Below are 19,496 nucleotides of genomic sequence, written 5' to 3' on the forward strand. Positions count from 1 at the left end.
CTTAGCACTTAGGATTGGGACTTCAATAAGAGCAAAGCACGCTTTTTTCTGCCAGTATGCGCAACTCAAATTATATTGAAAGAGTGCATTGAATTCGAGTTATTCTTCGTGCATACAACATTATTTAAGATTGTTTTACTGAATTTCTGCGCTTTCTAAAAGTTTGATTATAAACAATATATTTACTATACATTAGTGCTTAGCACAACTTTATCAACATGTGTATACACAATCAATGAGAGTGAAATTATAATGAACATAAATTGAAAATATTTTTCAATAAAACGACTTTATATGAAATCAATAAATTAACATGCACTACATACATATAACATGCTTTGGAACTACGTTTACGAATAAAAGTCTGACAATCACAGTTTAAAATGTTTATTTCGAGTGCCTAAAACTAAAACTATATTTTTCAAATGCCGAGCCAACGTTACATATATTAACGATACATCAGTCATATAAATTGTATCCATTTAAATACGGGCACTAATAAGCAATTATATCCAGAAGCATGTAGCCTATAGAGAAAATAATATGTTATTTTAGTAAAGATATCAATAGGCATAAATGCATTATCGTGTAAATCGTTGATATGCCCCTTTGAAATTAAGAATACTTTATAAGCTGACTTGTATACAAGGTATTCGTCGCGAGTTTAATATAGTTATATCATCACATCATGGGGAATCCCCTTTCGTTGTGTTTTTTTCGAAATTAATTTCGAAATGATTACGTCATTGAGCGACCAGACTTTATTGCTGTATCAGAGAAAATTGTCTGTATTTTTTTCACTGCAGGTAAAACAGTGACATGATTTCGCTAAGTGGCGTACCGCTAATGATTTCCATATAATCCGAGTTTGGTGATGTAAAACTTTTATCATATACGCAAACCTGCCAATATTCGCAAATTCATGATAATAATGACAAAATAGCAAGTACAATATAACGAAGTGAAACATTATGAAAAAAGCAAATACAATCACTTCTTGAAATCTGGCAACAAAACAATCTTTCTATTACATGTCTCTGATTAGTTCCTTCGGCTCCATTAACTTCTTACACTTCAATGCAGTACTACATTACAATTCTGAAGAAGATGTCCTCCAGATCATTAACAGCACATCCGTCTATGCGCATCCGTTGTGCCACCTCCATCACTATCTCCGCCTGACGTCTATTTATCTCCTGCCTAATAGCATCGTGCTCATCGCTACACTGTCCGAATCTGTTCAATGTCCGCTGCAGCAGCAGCATCTCAAACTCCATCCTTATTTTGCTGAACCACAACATCGGCTTTGGGGACGCGATGACGGCCTGTCGTATCCTCTGTAATCTTAGTATAACTCTCGGACCTTCGTCCATCATGTCCGTTATATCTGCTACCCATTTACTTTGCTGTTTATCCTGCAAACCACTTGCTGCCATTAAGTTTCTTTCCGGAATCATGTAGTATGACAGTTGTTGTGTGACAATAGCAGTCTTAAGGTCTCTCAGTCCGTCATGTAGCCAGTATAAAAAACTGCGTTTATAAAAGTTATGCTGTGGGTTATTCTCAGCTTGCCAAAGTACTATATTTTTTATCACGTAAGATGTAACTTCTTTCTTACAAGGCTTAAGAACATCTTTGAGAATCATTTTAAGCATAACATAAACTTGCGTTTGTGTGCTATTAAGATTGTTTACAAGTTCAGTCTCACCAGTGTTAAAGCACATCCTCCATTCCATGTGCTTGTAATCACTTCCCCTAAACCCGACTGGGGTTAGGTAGGCTCCTAATGATACGACTTTCTGAACAATAACTGGTGACGGCCAATGACGGGTTCTGGCAGCCCATCTTTGTAAGAAGCTGGGGCAGTGACAGCGTAGTGCGTGCACTCTGTCAAAATGACATACACCCCTAATTATCCCCGGTATCGACGGCCCCGCTCTCTCAAGACCCGCTACTCCTGGGTGTTCAGATGATTTCGAACATTCGTCTAGGAATACACTACTACTAAGTAGAACGGCTCCATATCCATTATCACACAGGGAATTAAGAATTTTGTCAAAACGTGTATGCGCTCGTCTCTCTTGTAACAGTCTGCAGTGTCCTGGATATACGCGTGTATCCATCCTAAACACGTCTATGTCGTCAGGTATGGTGTGAAGGTTGATACCAGCTTCCACACAGAGGACACTCTTCAACACGAACAAAAAGTCCCAGTCGCTTTCATTAAAGCAGGTCAGTCCCTCTGCCTTGCTTCCTGCTGTAATATGAATGGCATCACTTGATCGTGTATTTGCCAGCCTATCAAACTCCCTGTATTTCTCAACTCGCCATCTTCTCATCTCCTCGCCGTATCCCAGCCGGGTCATTATTGTACATACTTCCATGGACATATTTTCGACATGATTCTTAAAATACCAAAGCACAATATAAATGTTAGTTCACGATGAGTTTTTAATTATATTTCCACTGTAAACTGTTAAATGCACGTTCCATACATTGGTAAAAATGTAGTTTCAGATAATGTTTATGTTTCAGTTATTCATACACAGTGCGAAGAGCTTTCTAATTTTTATATAACATAAGAAATAGAACGATTAAAAATAAATGAATGCGTCATTTGTATCTGCATTTCATGTTGCGTATTTTTTTAAGTTTTTTAAGTAGTGTTGTAGTATTTATTGTAGTATGGATATTTGAAATATATTAATTACATTTTGTATACGTTAACATTTTTTATATATTATAATTGACTAAATTAATTATCATGGGTCGATTTTTTTCAATTATTTACCGAGTCATATTGTTTCCTAAATTATAACAAGTGAATAGATCGTTATTTTCGCATTATCATCATGTAAAATTACATTTTTATTTCATTCAGTAATGTCATTGAATCTCGTACATTTATATACTTTTTGTTAAAGATTGATGGAGTATAAACATAAACGTAGTTCAGAGCAACAGACTGGTAAGATCGAATTAAACTCGAGTTATAAAACCCTGATTTGTAAAGCGTCAGGCACCGTGCGTTAGAAACGTAATTCCGAATGATGCCGATCACTTAGTCTTACCAGATTAATCTTGTTTAATATGCTATACGTGACACATCTTAAACAAAAATGTACATGCATTCATATTGTAGTGACGTTAATTACAATTCCTTGCGTTCCTACTACTAACGCCAATATGACCATACGATTTACACGAAATTCAGTAATAACTCATTTGAAAGTTGTGCTCAGTTATAAAAACAGTTTTAGTATAGTTTATTAAAATTCTAAATCATACCTATTGTGTTATGTTCCTGAAACAGAATTAAGGAAACCATAACATGCATAAAATTCCGTTATGAATCCACACCTGAACCCTAACGGTCGTGTTTGCACAATTAATCCAGTGAGAAAATTATTTAATAACTTCAATGTGGTATAAAGCATATGGTTTGTTGTTTTCTATCAAGGTTGGAGTTTCGTTTGAGAACTGCAAAACTGTAATTAAGTAAACACAAATTCCCTGCGTACTTAATCGCATGTGATTACTGTACATAGCGCTGTGTCTGGCATCGCTTTCAATTCATCCCTTACCCATGAGAGACGACTGTGCAGGCTGCTGTGGCTGGGAACGCTTTCAGTCCCGGACTTACCTGAGAGTGTCGACTGTACAGGTTGTTGTGAATGTGAACGCTTTCAGTCTTACTTAATGACATACCTGAGAGTGACCGTTGTACAGACTGCTTTGTCTTGGAATACGTCTCTATTTATCAAAATCAACATATATTTGCTACGTATGCATTTTTTTTCAGACCGCTCTACAAATTATACATGCGTCAAACACGTATTTTAGAATGTCGTATGCTAAGCAAAATGGCACGCGTTTATTCGGTACATTGAATTTAAGGGAGACTTGAAGAAAAGAGGAACCGAACGGATATCAATAAGTAAAATGACCAACATATGTTTACATACTTGAATGACATAGGCATACATGCTGTCTAAGACGTTTTTATATCGGGTTGTGGTCAGGATAGGTTTGCTATGAGATGCAAAAAGTGAGTTTCCGCATTAATTTTCTTATTTAATGCATACAAAGCGATTTGCGCTGATAAAACAGCTAGGGTTGCACTTTATATTTGAGCAATATTGTTCCCATTTAACACTATAAACTTAACTAGATTATCCCAGGGTCACATCAAGTTAAAATTGTCAATTTGCTATCAGTGCCTTTTCAGTATTAAGGTCACAATATACTAATTCAAAACCTTTTGTTATTTAACATAACATATCCAACTGTCGTCAAAAATAAAGTCAACATTTTGAACGTAGGAATCCCCATATTATAACATGTTGTTGACGAGCCTTCTATTAAGCTTAATGCATTTAAAACATAAGAAGATAGATCATGAGAAGGAGAAGAAAGAATTTCATACGTTTCCAAGTTCGCTGTGTGTTCATGTTTTTACCAGAAGTTTTAAGCTGATGTAACCCGCATTCGAGCACGTTTCCCTCTGTAGTTTCCAGTCTTAAAACATAACATTGATTTCTTAGTGAACATCAATACTTCCTCTTTACACACGTCTACATTAAATAGCATACGATTGGAGTTAATTGAACACATGTCTTCCAGTTTATCAATGTGTGTTTACTTGCACAACTTAATTATTTAGTATAATGTTACTTACATTCTCTGTGTTACCCGTACCTAACGGCTTCACATGCCTCTGTGTCTAGGAACGCTTTCAGTCACTTACTAACTATTAGTTTGCGTTTATTTAGAGAGAAGTGTCTGGGAACGAGTTTAGTCCTTGACTTACCCGAATCTGACGGCTGGACAGGCTGTTGTGCCTAGGAGCGCGTTAAGTCCTTCACATTCCCGTACGAGACTGATGCACTGGCTGCTGTGTCTACGACCGCTTTAAGTCCCTGACTAACCGAGAAGGCTGCAAAGGCTGTATTGTGTAGGAGCGCTTTCATTCCTTTACTTACCGGTACGTGACGGTTGAACCAGTATGTGTGTAAGAGCGATTTTAGTCCGTTACTTACCTTAACATGAAGGTTGCACAGGCTTCTGTTTCGTGGAGCGGTTTCAGTCAATTACTTACCCGTATGTGAAGGCTGCACAAGTTGCTGTGCCTGGGAGCGCTTTCGATCCCTGACTTACCCGTATGTGAAGGCTGCGCAGGCTGCGGTGTATTGGAGTGCTTTCAGTCCCTGACTTATCCGTTCGTGAATGTTTCACAGGCCGCTAAGAGTGCTTTCAGTCCCTGACTTATCCGTAGGTTAACGCTGCCACAAGCCACTGTGTCGAGGAGTGTTTTAAGTCCCTGATGTACCCGAACGTGAAGGTTGCACGTGCTGCTAGAAGCGCTTTCAGTCCCTGATTTACTCGTACGTGAAGGTTGCACAGACTACTGTGTCTAGGAGCACTTTAAGTCCCTGACTTACCCGTACGTGAAGGCTGCACAGAATTTTGTGTCTAGGAGCGCTTTCAGTCCCTGACTTACCTGTACGTGAAGACTGCACAGACTACTGTGTCTAGGAGCGCTTTCAGTTCCTGACTTTCCTGTACGTGAAGGCTGCACAGACTACTGTGTCTAGGAGCGCTTTCAGTCCCTGACTTACCTGTACGTGAACGCTGCACAGCCTACTGTGTCTAGGAGCGCTTTCAGTCCCTGACTTACTCGTACGTGAAGATTGCACAAACTACTGTGTCTAGGAGCGCTTTCAGTCCTTGACTTACCCGTATGTGATGTTGCACAGGCTACTGTTTCTAGGAGCGCTTTCAATCCCTGACTTACCCGTATGTGAAGGCTGCACAGACTACTGTGTCTAGGAGCGCTTTCAGTCCCTGACTTACCCGTACGTGAAGGCTGCACAGACTACTTTGTTTAGGAGCGCTTTCAGTATCTGACTTACCAGTACGTGAAGGCTGCACGGACTACTGTGTCTAGGAGCGCTTTCAGTCCCTGACTTACCCGTATGTGGAGGTTGCACAGGCTACTGTGTCTAGGAGCGCTTTTAGTCCCTGACTTATCCGTATGTGAAGGCTGCACAGACTACTGTGTCTAGGAGTGCTTTCAGTCCCTGACTTACCCGTATGTGAAGGTTGCACAGGCTACTGTGTCTAGGAGCGCTTTCAGTCCCTGACTTACCCGTATGTGAAGGCTGCACAGACTATTGTGTCTCGGAGCGCTTTCAGTCCCTGACTTACCCGTATGTGAAGGTTGCACAGATTACAGTGTCTAGGAGCGCTTTCAGTACCTGACTTACCCGTATGTGAAGGCTACACAGACTACTGTGTCTAAGAGCGCTTTCAGTCCCTGACTTACCCGTATGTGAAGGCTGCACAGACTACTGTGTCTAGGAGCGCTTTCAGTCCCTGACGTACCCGTATGTGACGGTTGCACAGGCTACTGTGTCTAGGAGTGCTTTCAGTCCCTGACTTACCCGTACGTGAAGGTTGCACAGGCTGCTAGGAGTGCTTTTAGTCCCCGACTTATCCGTACGTGAAGGTTGAACAGGCTACTGTGAATAGGAGTGCGTTCAGTACCTGACTTATACGTACGTAATATTGCACAGGCTGCTAGGAGTGCTATCAGTCCCTGACGTACACGTATGTGAAGGTTGTTCGGGCTTCTTAGAGCTCTTTCAGTCCCTGGCTTAGCCCTACGTGAAGGTTGCACAGGCTAATGTGTCTAGGAGTGCTTTCATTTCATGAATTACCCGTATGTGAAGGTTGCACTGGCTAATAGAGCGCTTCAGTCACTGACTTACCCGTACGTGAAGGTTGCACAGGCAACTGTGGCTATGAGTGCTTTCAGTCCCTGACCTACCCGTACTTGAAGGTTAAACCGACTACTAGGAACGCTTTCAGGCGCTGACTAACCCGTATGTGAAGGTTGTACCGGCTACTGTGTCTAGGAGTGCTTGGAGTCCCTGACTTACCTGTATGTGAAGGTTGCACAGGCGGCCAAGAGCGCGTATAGTTCTTGACTTATCCGAACGTGAATGTTGCACAGGCTACTGTGTATAAGAGTGCGTTCAGTTCCTGACTTACCCGTATGTGAACGTTGCTCGGGCTGCTAAACGCGCTTTCAGTCTCTGGCTTACCTATACGTGAAGGTTGCCCAGGTAACTGTTTCTAGGAGTGGTTTCAGTTCCTGACTTACCCGTACGTGAAGGTTGCACTTGCTGCTGGAAGCGCTTCAGTCACTGACTTACCCGTACGTGAAGTTTGCACAGGCTTATATGAGTGCTTACAGTCCCTGACCTACCCTACTTGAAGGTTGCACCGACTGCTAGGAGCGCTTGGAATCCCTGACTTACCCATATGTGAAGGTTGCACAGGCTACTGTATATAGGAGTGCTTTCAGTCCCTGACATACCCGTATGTGAAGGTTGCACAGGCTACTGTGTATAAATGCGCTTTTAGTCCCTGATTTATCCGTACGTGAGGGTTGCACTTGCTGCTAGATGCGCTTCAGTCCCTGAATAACCGGTATGTGAAGGTTGCACAGGCTACTGTGTCTAGGAGCGCTTTCAATCCCTGACATACCCGTATGTGAAGGTTGCACAGGGTACTGTGTCTAAGAGCGCTTTCGTTCCCTGACTTACCCGTATGTGAAGGTCTCTCGGGCTGCTAAGAGCACTTTCAGTCCCTGACTTACCCGTACGTGCAGGTTTCACAGGCTACTGTGTCTATGAGTGTTTTCAGTCTCTGACTTACCCATACGTGAAGGTTGCACTGGCTGCTAGGAGCGCTTCAGTCACTGACTAACCCGTGCGTGACGGTTGCAGAGGCTACTGTGTCTAGGAGTGCTTTTAGTCCCTGACCTACCCGTACGTGAATGTTGCCCTTGCTGGCAGGAGCGCTTTTAGTCACTGGCTAACCCGTATGTAAAGTTTGCACTGGCTTCTGAGAGCGCGCTTCATTCGGTGATTTACCCGTACGTGAATGTTGCACAGGCTACTGTGTCTTGGAGTGCTTTCAGTTTCATAACATGAAGGCTGCACAGGCTCCTAGGAGCGTGTTTAATCCCTAACTTTCCCATACGTGAAGCCTGCACAGGCTGATAGGAGCGCTTTCAGTTTTTTACTTACCCGTACGTAAAGGATGCACAATCCACTGTGTCTAGGAGTGCTTTCAGTTACTTACTCACCCGTACGTGAATGTTGCAAAGGCTGCTAGGAGCGCTTTCAGTCCCTGACTTACCTGTAGGTGAAAGCTGCACAAGCTACTGTGTATAAGAGTGCTTTCAGTCCCGACTTATCCGTACATTAAAGTTGCACAGGCTACTGTGTCTAGTATTGCTTTCAGTCCCTTACTTGCCAGTACATGAAGGTTGCACAGCCTACTGTGTTTTTGGAGCGCTTTCAGTACCTGACTAGCCCGTACTTGAAGGTTGCACTGGCTGATAGGAGCGTTTTCAGTTCCTACTATGTATTATGTTGCGTCTGTATTGAGAGATGAGTCTAAAAGTGCCTTCATTCTCTGATTTACCCGCGAGATGACTGTACAGGCTGATGTGGACTGGAACACTTTCATTCCAATGCTTACCCTTGAGAAACGGCCGTACAGGTTGTTGTATCTTTGGGCGCTTTAGCCCCTGCCTAACCTGAGAGTGACGATTGTACAGGTTGCTTTGTCCTGGAACGCTTTCAGTCTGTGATGTGGCTCGATCGATTCCTCCTTCTGCCATTTTCAGTCGGCTGTGTATGCATAATTGTATTCAAACATTTTATTACAATGAAAAGACAAGAGAGCTGACATGTTAGCCCGAATACTCAATTTCGTAAGAGATAAAATATAGCCCTAACCCAACATATTAACATCGGCCTTATGCCATTGTGTTATGTGTGAAAGGATCCAAATGTTCGCGAAATAGTCAATAGAGCCGTATTAGTGCGTTCAATTCCTACACAATACAACACGATTTCGTAATAGATACATGGAATCCCCAGTAGGTTTTGTATTTTTGAATTTTAGGCGTGTCCAAACCTGGTTATCGATACAAGAAATGCAAAATATTCATGTTTCATGATTGTCATTTAAAAATATAGATTTTCGAACTGAAAAATAGCTATTCAAATTAATACAAAAACAGTTAAAAAGACAATGAAACGTTACAGTCGTAATTAATACATCTACTTTCGAAAGTGTGTCTGCACTTTCGATTTGAAATTCGTTCAATACTTAAACACACATTCTTGAAAGAGTTAATATTATCGAGATAAACATTTAACATTATTGTGTCAAAGAAACGAAACTGAATTTTAATATATTTAAGTAACCATTTAAAAGTCTGCGAATGTTTACTCATCACAAATGAACCTACCATCAGTGTAATCACTCCATGAATGCGAGCAGTAGTAATGACTAATATCTACATCTACATCATACGTCGGCGCAATCACACTTGATTATTACGCGACGGGTGGTGCTAGGTCAAGAGAAAGATATGAAATGATAGGATAGATAGAAGAGATTTGATAGTTAAAAGTATAGAGATAGTAAAAAGTTTTGCCAGCTTCGTTTTCTCCTCTTCAACCCAGACCTCTCCGGTTACAGTGGCCGGGTCGGCAGAGCAATGGGAATCACAAGGGGTTACTTGAAGCTGGGCACCTAACAGTTATTAGAAGGTGAGTGAGGAAAGCCTCTGCTTGAAGGATACCAAGTCAGGGGCCTCTGCGACTGACGCAGGGAGGTGGTTCCAAACGGATATGGTTCGTGGAAAGAATGAGTTCTTGTGGTAATATTTGGATGTAGACGGCTGGTGGTACTTCTTGTTATGGTCCTTAGGGCACCTTGGGGCTTGTACAGGGTATTGGTTGACTGGGATATCCACCAGGTCATTGATGATTTTGTACAGCATGGTGAGTTGCGCTTTGGTCCGTCTGACTCGATCGTCTCCCACCCCAAGTGCTCGATCATGGAGGATACGCTGCTGGTGTTGTGGTATCGGTTGGTCACATATCTAGCAGCCCTCCTCTGTACTATCTCAAGCTTGTAAACCAGGTCATTTGTAAATGGGTTCCACACTGTGGAGCAATACTCAAGGCCTGGCCGGACAAGAGAAGTGTATGCCGTGGTCTTGACCTTCTCATTGCTGACGCGTAGGTTGCGCTGGAGGAAGCCGAGTGTACTGTTTCCCTTTTTTGCCGTGATGTCCATATGGTGGTTCCATGAAAGGTTTTGGGACAAGGTTACTCCCAGGTACTTGGTAGTCGAGTCAGTCTCGAGGATGTTGTCTTACAGGGAGTAACGGAACATAAATGGGTTCCTCTTTCTGTGGACACGGAGAATGCTACACTTCTCTGGGTGAAACTCCATACCCCATTGTTTTTCCCATTCGGCTAGCTTTAAAAGGTCGTTTTGTAGGATCAGGCAGTCTTCTTCCGAGTTGATTTCCCGATAAACCACACAGTCATCTGCGAATAACCTTACGCTGGATGTGACATGTAGTGGCAAGTCGTTGGTGAAGACAAGAAATAAGATGGGTCCGAGGACGCTTCCCTAAGGGACTCCACTAACGACGGTAGCTGGCTCGGATGTTGCTCCATCAACGACTACCCTCTGCGTGCGATTTGTCAGAAAGGCTTCAATCCACTTCAAGGTGTTTCCCCTGATGCCATAGTGGTTGAGTTTGGTGAGCAGGCGACTGTGCGAGACCCGATCGAAGGCCTTGCTGAAATCAAGTACAGCAATGTCATGTGGTTTATGGCGGGCCATGGAATGGACGAGCTCATTGGTCAGCGTCAGCAGCTGGGTTTCGCAGCTCCATCTTCTCCTGAAACCGTGTTGACAGTCCGTGAGGATTGCATGTCTATCAAGGTGGCCCATTATGTTGCTCACAATAATGTGCTCCAGTATCTTACATGCTATGCATGTCAGTGAAACCGGCCTGAGTTGCTAGCTTTGAACCTTTCCCCTTTCTTGAAAATTGCCGACACATTGGCTGTCTTCCACACGTCTGGTATACTGCCATTTGATAGGCACTTACTGTATATAATGTTCAGAAAAGGAGCAAACTGGTCTGCCATCTCTTTATAGATGCGTGCAGGAATTAAGTCCGGACCGGCCGCTTTCTGTACATTAAGTTTCCTGAGAAGGGCACGTATACCTTCTGTGGTTATGTTTATGTCTGCGTGATAGGCGATGGTTCGCCCTCAGGTGTTGGGATGCTGGAACTGTCCTCCTTGGTGAATACCGAGTGGTACTGTCGGTTTAGGATGTTGGCCTTTTCAGTCGGATCGTCGTGTAATTTTCCTTTATCCTTCAGTGGAGCTACCCCACAATTATCTTTCCTTAAGGATTTGATGTAATTCCCAAAAAAAATTATGTTTCGAGTGTTGTTCTGTGTTAGTGAGATCAACTTCAAGTTTTCAATATATCTCCAGTATTCTTGTCTTTCCTGTTGCTGGGTTTCTTTCTTAGCGTGAAGGTATCGGCGTCTATCTAAGGAACCACTAGATTTAAATTTGGAGTGAAGTTTGTTCCGTTTTCGATGTAGAGACTTGATTGTTTTTGTGATCCATGTTTTTTTGGACTTTGTTCCCTGAGAGAGTCTTTGTTGGTATATACTTGCTAATCAGCGACTTCAATTTGTTCTCGAAAGCCTTCCAAGTGTGGTCGACTGAGATGTTGGCTGTATTTTCCGTGAACTCTGGTAGGTAGGCAGACAGTTCATCTCTGAGACTGTCGAAATCAGCTTTCTTGTACAGGTGCACTTTTCTTGGAGGCTTACGAACTCTCATTATGCGAAGACTGGATTCTACAAAGATGGCATCATGATCCGCTATGCCAGGCAGTACTTCGCAGCGATTTACGAGTGATTGGTTATTGGAGAAGAAGAGGTCAAGCAAGTTTTCTGTGTACTCGGTGATTCTTGTGGGTTTATCAACAGTCTGGACAAGGAAAGCGTTTTTGGAAATGACAAGTAGCTGTTGGCACTGCTTCATATTTGTGGCATGTGGCTTTTGACACTCATTTTCCCAGTTTATAATATATAATATACAATCTATTAATAGCGTTTGCGTCACACTAAAAAATAATTTATTGACCGGCATGAAATATTCAACCTCGACTATCTCCGGAATGTTCTTCAGACCGTGAGTTTTATGGATATTTAACTTGTCAAATACAATGTTTTCATTGAAATACATTTTCGTAGATCCATTCAATATTGCATTTTCGTTTGATCTAAAATTCTTGGATTTTTATAATGTTAGAATAAAACTACAATCGTGATACATCGGCTATCTCCGGACTCCTCCGTAAAATAGGCAGATTTAAGGAATAAATCGTCTGCTGATTAACAAGGGAGAGTCCACTTGCACGGGTGATAACAACGCAATAGTATAAGATTACGCGTGTTTATATTCACCGTTCTCAATTTATAAAAGTTGAACATGAGTTAAACAATAATTACAGGGCCACTATAGACAACAACAAAAATGCTTCACAATCGCTTAAACCGGCTATAAAAAAGGTAATCTCACAAGAATGATCTTTTAAAAAGGTAATCGGCGTAAATGATGACTTTGAAATAAAGTTTGAAATTTACGTTTCTAAATAAATAAATTGAAAACAAAAGTTAAACAATCGTGTTTTTCTTCACTTGTAAGTCGCATATTTACCGCATAAAATGTGTGTTATAATAGTCAAACCAGACATTAGTATAAGTAGATAAAAAATATACTATGGGAGTGAACACTATAATGTGTCCTCACATGGCTTATTATGAGATTATTTTATAATCATCGAAATATATCGTTTGTTAATATTTGATTAACATGCAGTTTTATTATAGCCGCGTCATGCGAAAATGTGTCTTATGGTCTTTCGACCAGCGTAGCTCATGTTGTAATGTGGTTTGCCTGAGAATTTACTACAATGCTGGTTAATACCAATACATTTATTATTAAAACTATGTTGTGGTTCATTCTTTGACTCAAAGCAAGCGACGGGTACGCTCACGTAGTGAGTTACGAAAGTAAACAGAGCACACTTCACATTCAACCTGCATTCACACATAGAAAGAACGGGTCAACTAGGTGCTACGTTTCCTTTGCTTACTTCAGTTAGAGTTCAATTCTTTACATACTTCCAATCAAAAGGCCCCGGCTTCTGGGTATCTAAAGTTTCACCGGTTGGTTATAAGTAGACGTTTACAAAGGCTTCATAGAAGTTTTTGCGAATAATACGTCTCGCGGAAGTGTATATTTTTGCATAAAAAAAGTCATAGTAGTCATAGTCGCATGGTTTTTGTGTTTTACGTGCTTTTTCGTCACGTGGTACATTTTCGCGGGTGTTTGTGCGTTTTTTTGTCACGTGATCATAAGATGTTCTCGGAAAAATAATAGTTCATCGAAACGATAAAATGAAATTATTTAGTTTGTACAATCGATTATTTTTCAAGACGATAGTTTTATCAAAATGATTGATGATTTATGATTTAATAAGTTTATTGAGTTCAAAATAACTAAAATAGTTGTTTATTGGCTGCTCAATGATACATTGTTTACTCCCCGCGCTTGATCGCGCACCGACTGTCAAAACATTCGGTTTAGTTGAGCAGAAAAGTCGGTATCTCAAGCAAATTTCTGATTATTGCTAAAGAACGCAAAAAGTTTAACTATTTTGTCAATTTACCAAAACGTGAAAAGGCCCCTTTAAAAGCAGTGATGCGACGTTGGGCTCGTGACTTCAAAATAATTGAGCTTTGCTTTGGGAAAACGGGGTTTAATAAGTGTACGTAGAATGTGTCGTCTGTGCCTGTGCAGTCAAGTCATGGATGAAAACTGTACACCGCAATTCATTTTTTGGGGATTAAAAATTCGGTTTTTATTAACTAAATTCATTAAATATGTTTTAAACTTAGCCTTTTTAAAAACCAAGAAAAGTCCATGATTATGAAACAATTCAATTTTAATAAACTAATATGTACTTGTCAAAACATAGTCTTACCACCCAATAAAAAGAAACGTCATCCCGAATTAAGCAGTTAACATCTGTATGTTACTCCAAACCTGAATGAGCCAGAGAAAATGTGACCGATCTGTTCGGGGATAATGCTTCAGTATAGGGATAATACACGTTTTCGAGGGCATGATCATCTGCGGGCGCTCGAAAAATCCGTTTCTGCCCGAGTGCGCAGCACGAGGTCAGGAACGGATTTTGAGAGCGCCCGCAGATGATCATGTCAGAGAAAATTTGTATTTTCGCTATTATTGCATACAAAATTCACACATACCAAATATAAATTAAAATAACATTGAATAAAATTGAAAACAATATATCTTGTTCATTTGACATCGACAAAATAATTAGATTATTTCATATGACGTCATACAGTTCAAGGTTGTGTTTTACATATGCGTGCGTCATTTAGTGTATAAAGTTTTAATCGTCGAATTACCGGACATACTAGTAATTTATGTGCAATATATAGTGTATCAATTTGTTTTAAACAAGTATTCATTTTTTTATTTGGCCTCAAAACGGTATTTTACCGTCTCTTGTGTTATGCCGTGGTATATATTTGTCGCGTAATGCAAACATGGGTATTATGCCATATGCGGCCAGCGTAGCTTAAGTCAAGCCTGCACATTGACGCAGTCTGAAAATGAGCTATTATTTACGATATTTCCACGAAACCTTGATCGATTTTATAGCGGACTGTGTAGCTCCTACCAGACTTCGCGAAGGCACGCGCTGGAATGGAGCTACGCTGTCCGCCTATGGCATCATACTGATATTCCCGTAACAAGGCTCATATCTGATTTCAAATCCACTTCCTGTCTTCGAAAACTAGATACATGTTTGTAAGAATCTAATATAAATGTTTGTAGCTGGCACAATGAATGTTGCGTTGTTGTTTCATATATAAACATAATTTTAATATTTTATGCTGGGGAACATAATACATGTCCTAATTATTTATTTAGATGAGTGTTTGACAGTATTTCGGTTAAATTATATCATTATTTTTGGTGCGTACTGAACATGTTTTTATTTTAAAATTTAAGTAAGTATACATATAAAGTTGTAGCGAGTAGTTTCATACAAAATCAAAGTACTGACAGTACTGGTGTGACGATGCTTTTAAAGAGGATGGATATACAAGCATCAATTTCAGTTAATCTACATCACCACAATTGTGTATGTGCGTACAAAAATATTGGGTACGAAAAAAAATAGTTACGAACATTTTGGGTACACCAATTATGCAAAAAAAATGGGTACGAAAGAAATTGTGTTACGATAAAAAAATTGGGTACGAAAAAGAAATTGGGTACTAGAAAAAATTTGGGTACGAAAAACATTGTGAACGAAAAAAAAAGTCGGGGTACGGGTAAGTAATACCCGTGGGGAACTTGACCCATTCAGCGAAACTGGAGGGCGGGTTACATTCTTGATCAAATATAACAAGACATATCGTTAAAAAGATATTTGACGTGTATTTTCTGTTTCACTTATCTTAAAAAGTCGTTCTGTTACAGTAAAACGTTTGTGGGTTATAACATTTCGTTTCGTAGCAGATATATTCAAAACTTGACATGCTCTTTAATTACACCATGCTCTTAAATTTCAAATGTATATCATACCAAACTTTATATTTCGTTGTTTCCTTTCCTACGTTAATGATGTTATGTGTACGGACGTGATTTCACATGCCCATGTGCATGAACATATAATTGTTCTCTGTTGATTATTGTTTTTTCTCTAATTCAATAAGCTTAGGCATGTTTGTTCGTTAAGTACGACAATACTTTCATGATGATTCCCGAAATTAGGTATGAGCACATAGTCGAATACGACTTGAATACGTGAGTTCGCCCATGAACACATGGTAAGGTTAACTAAATCACCGCGATATGACTTAATATGTGTTTAAAACAGCAAACAATATCCAACAAACGAATGAATTATCAAACATAGTATGTGCAGTGATGTGGCTCTGTAATTTCTGTTTGAAAAGTTTATTAAATATGAAAAAATGAGAGAGCACGAGTTACATACTTATCGAACGGCTATTATGCGGTTTATATACCATACTCGCTATACCGTTTACAAATGGCAGGTTCGAAACAATTCGATTTCTTTACATTCATGATCGCGTTAAACGTTAATTATACACGTTTTCATTCGCAATTTATTTTCAGAATCTAGACAAATGTCAAATACAATACAGAAAATGTATAGTTGTTTCATTGATCTATAAGCATATAATGGATTGAATATAACTGATTTAAAATTAAAGTTTTCAAACTATTATTAAATCTTTTTCCCATATATGTTGTCTTATACATGTATAGCTGAGCTTTCTTTACCTTTGTCAATGATAATCAGCGAGGTATGCCGATTAGAAAAATCGAGCTATCTCAATCGGACTGGCTCGGTATTTTACATAGGTCGCCATTGTGGAGAATTTTTTCATGGTATGATAACTTAGACGAGCTGCTTCGCAGAATCGTCAAAAATCTATTAAAAATAAGGGCTACATTGAACTTTAACGGTATGCAGTTGGTTACCACTATCGACAAAGCGGGGGTTTGGGTGCGGATGCCCCCGATACCAAGGAAATATATAGGATAAAACGGATTATTAGGTGTTGCGTTAGGTGTTATCCGTTGCGCGCTTAGCAACGATACAATTATACGCTTTTCCATTCTTTTTTACGTACCGGTAAAGTTTAATCGTCCCAAAATAAGGTATGTATACATATTTAAAATAAACTTTTGTATTAACACGCAACAGAAATAAAAACTGTTGTCTATGAACAGATAAACATGTTAAGGTGAAACTGATCTCAAATATAACCCGATATAATACCATGTTCTGTAATAAGTTTATACGTTTATTTAGCAGTTTTTAAACTTCATTTTCAAGTCGCGTATTAGTAAAAGTGATCGCTTCAAGCTCAGACTGTACAGCACTTGCAGTCATATTATAGCGACATTGGCGCTTGTTTTGGAATGATAAAGTGTCATCCAATATAAGTATGTTCAGTCCGCACAGGCTAATCAGGGACGCTTTTATGGATTGTTGCGTGTATAGGAAGTCTTTCCTAACGAAATTCCAGTCTAGGCGAAATGTGTTGTCCCTGATTAGCCTGTCCGGCCTGCAAAGGCTCATCTGGGACGAAACTTTACCCACACGTATTAAACCAATTTTGCAAAGAGCTAGGCTCAAATATTTATATTTGTGTTAACGTTGATATAGCGGGTATTGCAGATTAATGTACACATATTTCAATTAACATTCACGATACGTATTCATTAATCTAAATAACTGAAAGGTAACGCCTTCGACTTTTTCTGTACGATTCTGTGATTCAAACCAAGTTTAAAGAATGTTTAATGATAATAAATAATTGCATTAAATAACAGGAGAAATAAACACGTGCATTGTATTGTACATAAACTTGTAAAAATTAGTGTTGTTTAACAATGTACATATAGTTGAAACAGTGCATGACATCTTAATAACTTCTATAATAATGAGCGCGAAATCAATTTTAAGTGTCACAAAATGTCAAATTACACTTGTCCATTCCCGTGACAGCTTTGATATTACAGCATGCACTTAAAGGACAAACTGTCAATGCTAACTTAACCGTATTCAAAACACTAGTTTCCTGGATTTTCGAGGTGACCTCTTGTTGCGTTTGCTCGCCAGCGAATTAAATATAGCGGGAACCGACTTGAGCAGACAGACGGCCACGAACGTAAGCCGGATGCTGTTCATGACGAAGACGAAGCCGTGCTGATCTGGGGCCTCATACGACACATCGGCGGCGGAAGGATAGCGACGAAGCGTTCGGTACACTCCGAATATTAATATGTCCGCGAAGAAGATTTCTAGAAGACTTAAGATGGCGTCCTTTATCAAACGGTAGAGCGCCGGTAAGCAGATGAGAATCCAGACCGCGTATTAGAACACAATAATGTATCGAGAAGCTCGTCGACACTACGGCTGGTTGCGCCTGCTAACATGACGCCGACTATAAAAGCGCACAATATTTTGTCCCAATATTTCATGTGTCACGATACGGTCGTCCGCCAGGAATTCGACACATCGAACCACGAATTGAGCTTTGCAGAAGACATCGTTTAACGCTGAACTGATATAATATGTTAATTTCGTTGTTGACGTTGTTTTGTTTGTTATTGATATATGACGTCACTTCCGAATTAAACGTTTGTGCGCATTAAACATTAAAGGGACGTTATTGGCTGCGGGACCACGTTACTTATCTATAAGCATATTAAGCTAATCCTAGAGATAAACTTTGCACACGATGCATTTGAGCGTAAGAAAAAAAATACGAATCTCTGTCTTATTTCAACAATTCGTTAAACATTATCATTATCATCGATATTTTATTATCATCAGCATCAATATTTTATTATTTGTATCACTATTATTATTATTATTATTATTATTATTATTATTATTATTATTATTATTATTATTATTATTATTATTTTATTTATTTTTTTATTTTTTTTTAATTTTGTTTACTATTTTTTTTTTTAGTATACGTTTTATTTTTATTATTTTTATAAGTTATTATTATTAATTTTATTATCATTTTAAGTATTATTATTATTATTATTATGATTATTATTATTATTATTATTATTTATTTATTTTATTTTTATTTTTTAATAATTATTTGTATTATTTTTAGTATTAGTATTATTTGTATTATTATTAGTATTTTTATCATTTTAAGTATAATTATGATTATTATTATTATTATTATTACTTTTTATTATTATTTTTATTATCTTCATCATCTCTATAATTATTATTATTTCTTGAAAAGACTTATACCTCATGACTTCTTCATTACAGATTTGCGCCGCAGGGTCCGTGTTTATATTGTATAAATAATACAATTTTAAAGAGTATACATGTCAATTAAGTGTGTAACATTCATACATACAGTTTCATCTGTTTATCGTTTCATAAAACATGCTGATCATCATATTAAACTCGGCTGTCGTCTCGTATTTTGTTGTGCCCCCACACGATGTTGCAGTTGTGGATAGTCCGTATTTGTATAATATTTCATGGACAATGAACTATATTGTATGTAATTTCAATATTCCTACACATATACTATGTTAACAAAAAACTAATTATCTAAAAGTATATGTGCACTTTTCGATAAGAAAAACTCGGCGTGCAATATTAAAGATGTCGTGCTTATAGCGTGTCGTGCTAATAGCATGTCGTGCTTATAGCGTGTCGTATTTGTAACGTGTATCAGTCAGTTGTTTAAAAGAACCGATAACGGAAAGAACAAACAGACACGGTTCGACATCTTCCACTCAATCGAGGTCCTCATAAGTGAATTCGCAATACTCTTTAGGGGGGTATATACATAACTTATTTGAACTACGGTTAGATTTGGTATTTTAAAAGCTGAATACAAACGATGTGTTCTTTATCTTTTATTGAAATAGTGTTAAAACACAGCATGCCTGCAC

General features: G+C 39.0%; 1 protein-coding gene and 1 long non-coding RNA gene across 4 annotated transcripts in view; both read right to left on the reverse strand.

The window, feature by feature from the left end:
• Positions 1-19,496, reverse strand: part of LOC127851117 (uncharacterized) — a 277,459-nt gene that overhangs the window by 103,064 nt on the left and 154,899 nt on the right. The window lies entirely within an intron of this gene.
• LOC127851193 (uncharacterized) overlaps positions 1-19,496 on the reverse strand; it is a 224,340-nt gene that overhangs the window by 89,693 nt on the left and 115,151 nt on the right. The window contains exon 1 of one of the 3 annotated variants that reach the window (XR_008035688.1): positions 9,332-9,392. The exons of the other annotated variants lie outside the window; for them this stretch is intronic. This is a non-coding gene — a long non-coding RNA (uncharacterized LOC127851193). Of the gene's footprint in view, positions 1-9,331; positions 9,393-19,496 lie in introns of those variants that run through there. 3 annotated transcript variants of the gene reach the window in all.

Source organism: Dreissena polymorpha, chromosome 11 (genome assembly GCF_020536995.1).
Source record: "Dreissena polymorpha isolate Duluth1 chromosome 11, UMN_Dpol_1.0, whole genome shotgun sequence".
NCBI classification, from domain to species: Eukaryota; Metazoa; Mollusca; class Bivalvia; order Myida; family Dreissenidae; genus Dreissena; species Dreissena polymorpha.